Genomic DNA, 8969 nt, shown 5'->3' with positions numbered 1-8969 from the left:
TACACTCCCACCAAGTAAAAGTGTTCCTATTTCTCCATATCCTCTCCAGCATCTGTTGTCTCCAGATTTTTTAATGATTGCCGTTCTAACTGGTGTGAGATGGTATCTCAATGTGGTTTTGATTTGCATTTCTTTAATAATCAGTGATGATGAGAATTTTTTCAAATGTTTGTTGGCCTCATATATGTCTTCTTTTGACAAGTGTCTGTTAACATCCTTCACCCACTTTTGGATGAGTTTATTTGTTTTTTTTTCTTGTAAATCTGTTTTATCTCTTTGTAGATATCAGCCCATTGTCAGATGGGTAGATTACAAAAATTTTTTCCCATTCTGTTGGTTGCTGGTTCACTTTAATGATTGTTTCTTTTGCTCTGCAGAAGCTCTGGAGTATACTTAGATCCCATTTGTCTTTATTGACTTTTGTTTCCAATGCTTTTGGTGATTTAGTCGTGAATTCCTTGCCTATGCCTGTGTCTTTTGTTTTTTTTTTAAATTTTATTGCATTTTAGGTTTTGAGGTACATGTGCAGATCATGCAAGACAGTTGCATAGGTACACACATGGCAGTGTGTTTTGCTTCCTTTCTCCTCTTCACCCACATTTGGCATTTCTCCCCAGGCTATCCCTCCCCAGCTCCCCGCCACCACTGGCCTTCCCCTTTTCCCCACAATAGACACCAGTATTTAGTACTCCCCTCCCTGTGTCCATGTGTTCTCATTTTTCATCACCCGCCTATGAGTGAGAATATGTGGTATTTCATTTTCTGTTCTTGTGTCATCTTGCTGAGAATGATGTTCTCCACATTCAGCCACGTCCCTACAAAAGAAACAAACTCATCATTTCTGATTGCTGCATAATATTCCATGGTGTATATGTGCCACATTTTCCCAATCCAGTCTATCATCGATGGGCATTGGGGTTGATTCCAGGCCTTTGCTATTGTAAACAGTGCTGCAATGAACATTCGTGTGCATGTGTCCTTATAGTAGAACAATTTATAGTCCTTTGGATATATACCCAGTAATGGGATTGCTGGGTCAAATGGAATTTCTATTTCTAAGGCCTTGAGGAATCGCCACACTGTCTTCCACAATGGTTGAACTAATTTACACTCCCACCAACAGTGTAAAAGTGTTCCTTTTTCTCCACATCGTCTCCAGCATCTGTTGTCTCCAGATTTTTTAATGATCGCCATTCTAACTGGCGTGAGATGGTATCTCAATGTGGTTTGGACTTGCATCTCTCCAATGACCAGTGATGATGAGCATTTTTTCATGATTGTTGGCCTCATATATGTCTTCTTTTGTAAAGTGTCTGTTCATATCCTTTGCCCATTTATGAATGGGCTTGTTTGTTTTTTTCCTGTAAATCTGTTTGAGTTCTTTGTAAATTCTGGATATCAGCCCTTTGTCAGATGGGTAAACTGCAAAAATTTTTCCCATTCTGTTGGTTGCTGATTCACTCTAGAGACTGTTTCTTTTGCCGTGCAGAAGCTGTGGAGTTTGATTACGTCCCATTTGTCTATTTTGGCTTTTGGTGTTTTGTTCATGAAGTCCTTGCCTACTCCTATGTCCTGGATGGTTTTGCCTAGATTTTCTTCTAGGGTTTGTATGGTGCCAGGTCATATGTTTAAGTCTTGAATCCAACTGTAGTTAATTTTAGTGTAACATGTCAGGAAGGGGTCCAGTTTCTGCTTTCTGCAAATGGCTAGCCAGTTTTCCCAACACCATTTATTAAACAGAAAGTCCTTTCCATATTGCTTGTTTTTGTCATGTTTATCAAAGATTGTATGGTTGTAGATATGTTGTGTTGCCTCTGATGTCTCTGTTTTGTTCCATTGGTCTATATCTCTGTTTTAGTAACAGTACCATACTGTTTTGATTACTGTAGCCTCGTAGTATAGTTTGAAATCCGGTAGTGTGATGCCCCTGCTGTGTTCTTTTTGCTTAGAATTGACTTGGCTATGTGGGCTCTCTTTTGGTTTCACATGAAGTTCATGGTGGTTTTTTCCAGTTCTGTGAAGAAAGTCAATGGTAGCTTAATGGGGATAGCGTTGATTCTGGAAATTACTTTGGGCAGTATAGCCATTTTCACGATATTAATTCTTCCTAACCATGAACATGGAATGTTTCCCCAACTGTTTGTGCCCTCTCTTATTTCATTGAGCAGTGGTTTGTAGTTTTCCTTGAAGAGGTCCCTTACATTCCTTGTGAGTTGTATTCCTAGGTATTTTATTCCTTTTGAAGCAATTGTAAATAGCAGTTCATTCTTGATTTCGCTCTCTTTAAGTCTGTTATTGGTGTAGAGGAATACTTGTCATTTTTGCACATTGATTTTATATCCTGAGATTTTGCTGAAGTTGCTTATCAGTTTCAGGAGTTTTTGGGCTGAGGCGATGGGGTCTTCTAGGTATACTATCATGTCATCTGCAAATAGAGACTATTTGGCTTCTACCTTTCCTATTTGAATACACTTTATTTCTTTTTCTTGCCTAACTGCTCTGCCTAGAACTTCCAGTACTATATTCAATAGGAATGGTGAAAGAGGGCATCCTCGTCTAGTGCCAAATTTCAAAGGGAATGCTTCAAGTTTTTGCCTATTCAGTATGATATTGGCTGTTGGTTTGTTTTAAATAGCTTTTATTACTTTGAGATACGTTCCATCGATACCGAGTTTATTGAGGGTTTTTATCATAAAGGGCTGTTGAATTTTGTCGAATGCCTTCTCTGTGTCAATTGAGATAATCATGTGGTTTTTGTTTTTGGTTCTGTTTATGTGGTGAATTACATTTATAGACTTGCGTATGTTGAACCAGCCTTGCATCCCCGGGATGAATCCTACTTGATCATGCTGGATAAGTTTTTTGATTTGCTGTCGCAATCGGCATGCCCACATTTTATTGAAGGTTTTTTCATCTATGTTCATCATAGGTATTTGTCTGAAGTTTTCTTTTCGTTTTGGGTCTCTGCTGGCTTTTGGTATCAGGATGATGTTGGTCTCATAAAATGATTTGGGAAGGATTCCCTCCTTTTAAATTATTTGGAATAGTTTCAGAAGGAATGGTACCAGCTCCTCCTTGTGTGTCTGGTAGAATTCGGCTGTGAACCCATCTGGACCTGGGCTCTATTTGTGTTAGGCTCTTAGTTGCTGCCTCGACTTCTGCCCTTGTTATTGGTCTATTCATAGTTTCAGCTTCCTCCTGGTTTAGGCTTGGGAGGACACAGGAGTCCAGGAATTTATCCATTTCTTCCAGGTTTACTAGTTTATGTGCATAGAGTTGTTTGTAATATTCTCTCATGATGGTTTGAATTTCTGTGGAATCTGTGGTGATTGTCCCATTATCATTTTTTATTGCGTCTATTTGGTTGTTCTCTCTCTCTCTCTTTTTTAAAATCAATCTGGCTAGTGGTCTGTCTATTTTGTTGATCTTTTCAAAAAACCAGCTCTTGGATTTATTGATTTTTTGAATGGTTTTCATGTGTCTATCTCCTTCAGTTCTGCTCTGATCTTGAAGTTATTTTTTGTCTTCTGCTGGGTTTTGCGTTTTTTTGATCTTGCTCCTCTAACTGTTTCAATTTTGATGATAGGGTGTCAATTTTGGATCTCTCCATTCTCCTCATATGGGCACTTATTGCTGTATATTTTCCTCTAGAGACTGCTTTAAATGTGTCCCAGAGATTCTGGGATGTTGTGTCTTCGTTCTCATTGGTTTCGAAGAACTTCTTTATTTCTGCCTTCATTTCATTGTTTATCCAGTCAACATTCAAGAGCCGGATGTTCAGTTTCCATGAAGCTGTGCGGTTCTGGGTTGGTTTCTAAATTCTGAGTTCTAACTTGATTGCACTATGGTCTGAGAGACTGTTTGTTATGATTTCAGTTGTTTTGCATTTGCTGAGGAGTGCTTTACTTCCAATTATGTGGTCAATTTTAGAGTAGGTGTGATGTGGTGCTGAAAAGAATGTATATTCTGTGGATTTGGGGTGGAGAGTTCTTTTTTTTTAATTTTTTATTGGATTTTAGGTTTGGGGGTACATGAGCAGAGCATGCATGACCGTTGCGTAGGTACACACATGGCAGTGTGCTTTGTTTTCTTTCTCCCCTTCACCCACATTTGGCATTTCTCCCCAGGCTATGTCTCCCCACCTCCCCCTCCCACTGGCCCTCCTCTTTTCCCCCCAATAGACCCTAGTGTTTAGTACTCCCCTTTCTGTGTCCATGTGTTCTCATTTTACATCACCTGCCTATGAGTGAGAATGTGCGGTGTTTCATTTTCTGTTCTTGTGTCAGTTTGCTGAGGATGATGTTCTCCAGATTCATCAGTGTCCCTACAAACGACACAAACTCATCATTTCTGATTGCTGCATAATATTCCATGGTGTATATTTGCCACATTTTTCCAATCCAGTCTATTATCAATGGGCATTTGGGTTGATTCCAGGTCTTTGCTATTGTAAACAGTGATGCAATGAACATTCGTGTACATGTATCCTTGTAGTAGAACGATTTATAGTCTTTTGGATATATACCCAGTAATGGGATTGCTGGGTCAAATGGAATTTCTATTTCTAAGGCCTTGAGGAATCGCCACACCGTCTTCCACAATGGTTGAACTAATTTACACTCCCACCAACAGTGTAAAAGTGTTCCTTTTTCTCCACATCATCTCCATCATCTGTTGTCTCCAGATTTTTTAATGATCGCCATTCTAACTGGCGTAAGATGGCATCTCAATGTGGTTTTGATTTGCATCTCTCTGATGACCAGTGACGATGAGCATTTTTTCATATGATTGTTGGCCTCATATATGTCTTCTTTCATAAAGTGTCTGTTCATATCCGTTACCCACTTTTGAATGGGCTTGTTTGTTTTTTTTCTGTAAATCTGTTTGAGTTCTTTGTAAATTCTGGATATCAGCCCTTTGTCAGATGGGTAAACTGCAGAAATTTTTTCCCATTCTGTTGGTTGCCGATCCACTCTAGTGACTGTTTCTTTTGCCGTGCAGATGCTGTGGAGTTTGATTAGGTCCCATTTGTCTATGTCGGCTTTTGTTGCCAATGCTTTTGGTGTTTTGGTCATGAAGTCCTTGCCTACTCCTATGTCCTGGATAGTTTTGCCTAGATTTCCTTCTAGGGCTTTTATCGTGCCAGGTCTTATGTTTAAGTCTTTAATCCATCTGGAGTTAATTTTAGTGTAAGGTGTCAGGAAGGGGTCCAGTTTCTGCTTTCTGCACATGGCTAGCCAGTTTTCCCAACACCATTTGTTAAACATGGAATCCTTGCCCCATTGCTTGTTTTTGTCAGGTTTATCAAAGATTGTATAGTTGTAGATATGTTGTATTGCCTCCGGTGCCTCTGTTTTGGTACCAGTGCCATGCTGTTTTGATTACTGTAGCCTTGTAGTATAGTTTGAAATCCGGTAGTGTGATGCCCCCCGCTGTGTTCTTTTTGCGTAGAATTGACTTGGCTATGCGGGCTCTCTTTTGATTCCATATGAAGTTCATGGTGGTTTTTTTTCCAGTTCTGTGAAGAAAGTCAATGGTAGCTTGATGGGGATAGCATTGATTCTGTAAATTACTTAGGGCAGTATAGCCATTTTCACGATATTAATTCTTCCTAACCATGAACATGGAATGTTTCTCCACCTGTGTGTGTCCTCTCTGATTTCATTGAGCAGTGGTTTGTAGTTCTCCTTCAAGAGGTCCCTTACGTTTCTTGTCACTTGTATTCCAAGGAATTTTCTTCTTTTTGTAGGAATTGTGAATGGCAGTTCGTTCTTGATTTTGCTTTCTTTAAGTCTGTTATTGGTGTAGACGAATGCTTGTGATTTTTGCACATTGATTTTATATCCTGAGACTTTGCTGAAGTTGTGTATCAGTTTCAGGAGTTTTTGGGCTGAGGCAATGGGGTCTTCTAGGTATACTATCATGTCATCTGCAAATAGAGACAATTTGGCTTCCACCTTTCCTATTTGAATACACTTTATTTCTTTTTCTTGCCAGATTGCTCTGGCTAGAACTTCCAGAACTATATTGAATAGGAGTGGTGAAAGAGGGCATCCTTGTCTAGTGCCGGATTTCAAAGGGAATGCTTCCAGTTTTTGCCCATTCAGTATGATATTGGCTGTTGGTTTGTCATAAATAGCTTTTATTACTTAGAGATACGTTCCATCGATACCGAGTTTATTGAGGGTTTTTAGCATAAAGGGCTGTTGAATTTTGTCGAATGCCTTCTCTGCATCAATTGAGATAATCATGTGGTTTTTGTTTTTGATTCTGTTTATGTGGTGAATTACATTGATAGAGTTGCCTATGTTGAACCAGCCTTGCATCCCCGGGATGAATCCTACTTGATCATGATGAATAAGTTTTTTGATTTGCTGTTGAAATCAGCTTGCCAATATTTTATTGAAGATTTTTGCATCTATGTTCATCATGGATATTGGCCTGAAGTTTTCTTTTCTTGTTGGGTCTCTTCCGGGTTTTGGTACCAGAATGATGTGGGTCTCGTAAAATGATTTGGGAAGGATTCCCTCTTTTTGGATTGTTTGAAATAGTTTTAGAAGGAATGGTACCAGCTCCTCTTTGTGTGTCTGGTAGAATTTGGCTGTGAATCCATCTGGATCTGGGCTTTTTTTGAGTGGTAGGCTCTTAATTGCTGCCTCAATTTCTGACCTTGTTATTGGTCTATTCATAGTTTCAGCTTCCTCCTGGTTTAGGCTTGGGAGGACACAGGAGTCTAGGAATTTGTCCATTTCTTCCAGGTTTACTAGTTTATGTGCATAGAGTTGTTTGTAATATTCTCTGATGATGGTTTGAATTTCTGTGGAATCTGTGGTGATTTCCCCTGTGTCATTTTTTATTGCATCTATTTGGTTGTTCTCTCTTTTATTTTTAATCAATCTGGCTAGTGGTCTGTCTACTTTGTTGATCTTTTCAAAAATCCAGCTCTTGGATTTATTGATTTTTTGAAGGGTTTTTAGTGTCTCAATCTCCTTCAGTTCAACTCTGATCTTAGTTATTTCTTGTCTTCTGCTGGGTTTTGAGTTTTTTTGAACTTGCTCCTCTAGCTCTTTCAATTTTGATGATAGAGTGTCAATTTTGGATCTCTCCATTCTCCTCATATGGGCACTTATTGCTATATACTTTCCTCTAGAGACTGCTTTAAATGTGTCCCAGAGGTTCTGGCATGTTGTGTCTTCGTTCTCATTGGTTTCGACGAACTTCTTTATTTCTGTCTTCATTTCATTGTTTACCCAGTCAACATTCAAGAGCCAGTTGTTCAGTTTCCATGAAGCTGTGCGGTTCTGGATTGGTTTCTGAATTCTGAGTTCTAACTTGATTTCACTATGGTCTGAGAGACTGTTTGTTATGATTTCAGTTGTTTTGCATTTGCTGAGGAGTGCTTTACTTCCAATTATGTGGTCAATTTTGAGTAGGTGTGATGTGGTGCTGAAAAGAATGTATATTCTGTGGATTTAGGGTGGAGAGTTCTTTAAATGTCTATCAGGTTTGCTTGTTCCAGGTCTGAGTTCAAGCCCTGGACATCCTCCTGAATTTCTGTCTGGTTGATCTGTCTAATATTGACAGTGGAGTGTTAACGTCTCCCACTATTATTGTGTGGGAGTCTAAGTCTCTTTGTAAATCATTAAGAACTTGCCTTAGGTCTTGGTGCTCCTGTATTGGGTCCATATATGTTTAGGATCGTTAGCTTTTCTTGTTGTATCGATCCTTTTACCATTATGTAATGGCCTTCTTTGTCTCTTTTGATCTTTGTTGCTTTAAAGTCTATTTTATCAGAGATGAGAATTTCAACTCCTGCTTTCTTTTGCTCTCCATTTGCTTGGTAAATCTCCCTCCATCCCTTTATTTTGAGCCTTTGTGTATCCTTGCATGTGAGATGGGTTTCCTGGATACAGCACACTGATGGGTTTTGATTTTTTACCCAATTTGCCAGTCTGTGTCTCTTGATTGGTGCATTTAATTTATTTACATTTAGGGTTAATATTGTTATGTTTGAATTTGATACTGCCATTTTGATGCTAGCTGGCTGTTTTGCCCATTATTTGATATAGATTCATCATTATGTTGATGCTCTTTAGCATTTAGTGTGATTTTGGAATGGCTGGTACTGGTTGTTCCTTTCTATGTGTAGTGCCTCTTTCAGGAGCTCTTGTAAAGCAGGCCTGGTGGTGACAAAATGTCTGAGTACTTGCTTGTTCACAAAGGATTTTATTTTTCCTTCACTTATGAAGCTCAGTTTGGCTGGATATGAAATTCTAAGTTTAAAGTTCTTTTCTTTAATGATGTTGAATATTGGACCCCTCTCTCTTCTGGCCTGTAGATTTTCTGCCAAGAGATCTGCCGTGAGTGTGATGGGCTTCCCTTTGTGGGTGATCTGACGTTTCTCTCTGGCTGCCCTTAGCATTTTCTCCTTCATTTCAACCCTGGTGAATCTGATGATTATGTGCCTTGGAGTTGCTCTTTTTGCGGAATATTTTTGTGATGTTGTTTGTATTTCCTGCAGTTGAGTGTTGGCCTGTCTTGCTAGGTGGGGGAAATTTTTCTGTATAAAACCTGAAAAGTATTTTCCAGCTTGGATTCATTCTTTTTGTCACATTCTGCTATGCCAATCAAACATAGGTCAGGTCTCTTCACATAGTCTCACATTTCTTGGAGACTTTTTTCATTCCTTTTTGTGCTTTTTTCTCTAATCTTGGTTTGTTGTTTTATTTCATTGTGTTGATCTTCGACTTCTGATACTCTTTCTTCTGCTTGGTCAATTCAGCTGTTGAAACATGTGCATGCTTCGCGAAGTTCTTGTGTTGTGTTTTGTCAGCTCCTTCAATTCATTCATATTCCTCTCTAAGTTATCTATTCTTGTTATCATTTCCTCGAGTCTTTTTTCAAGGTTCTTAGTTTCTTTGCATTGATTTAAAACATGTTCTCTTAGCTCACAAAAGTTTCTCATTATC

This window comes from Callithrix jacchus, chromosome X (assembly GCF_049354715.1).
Source record: "Callithrix jacchus isolate 240 chromosome X, calJac240_pri, whole genome shotgun sequence".
Classification (NCBI taxonomy): domain Eukaryota; kingdom Metazoa; phylum Chordata; class Mammalia; order Primates; family Cebidae; genus Callithrix; species Callithrix jacchus.
The sequence above is the reverse complement of the archived record's forward strand: the minus strand, read 5'-3'. Positions refer to the sequence as shown.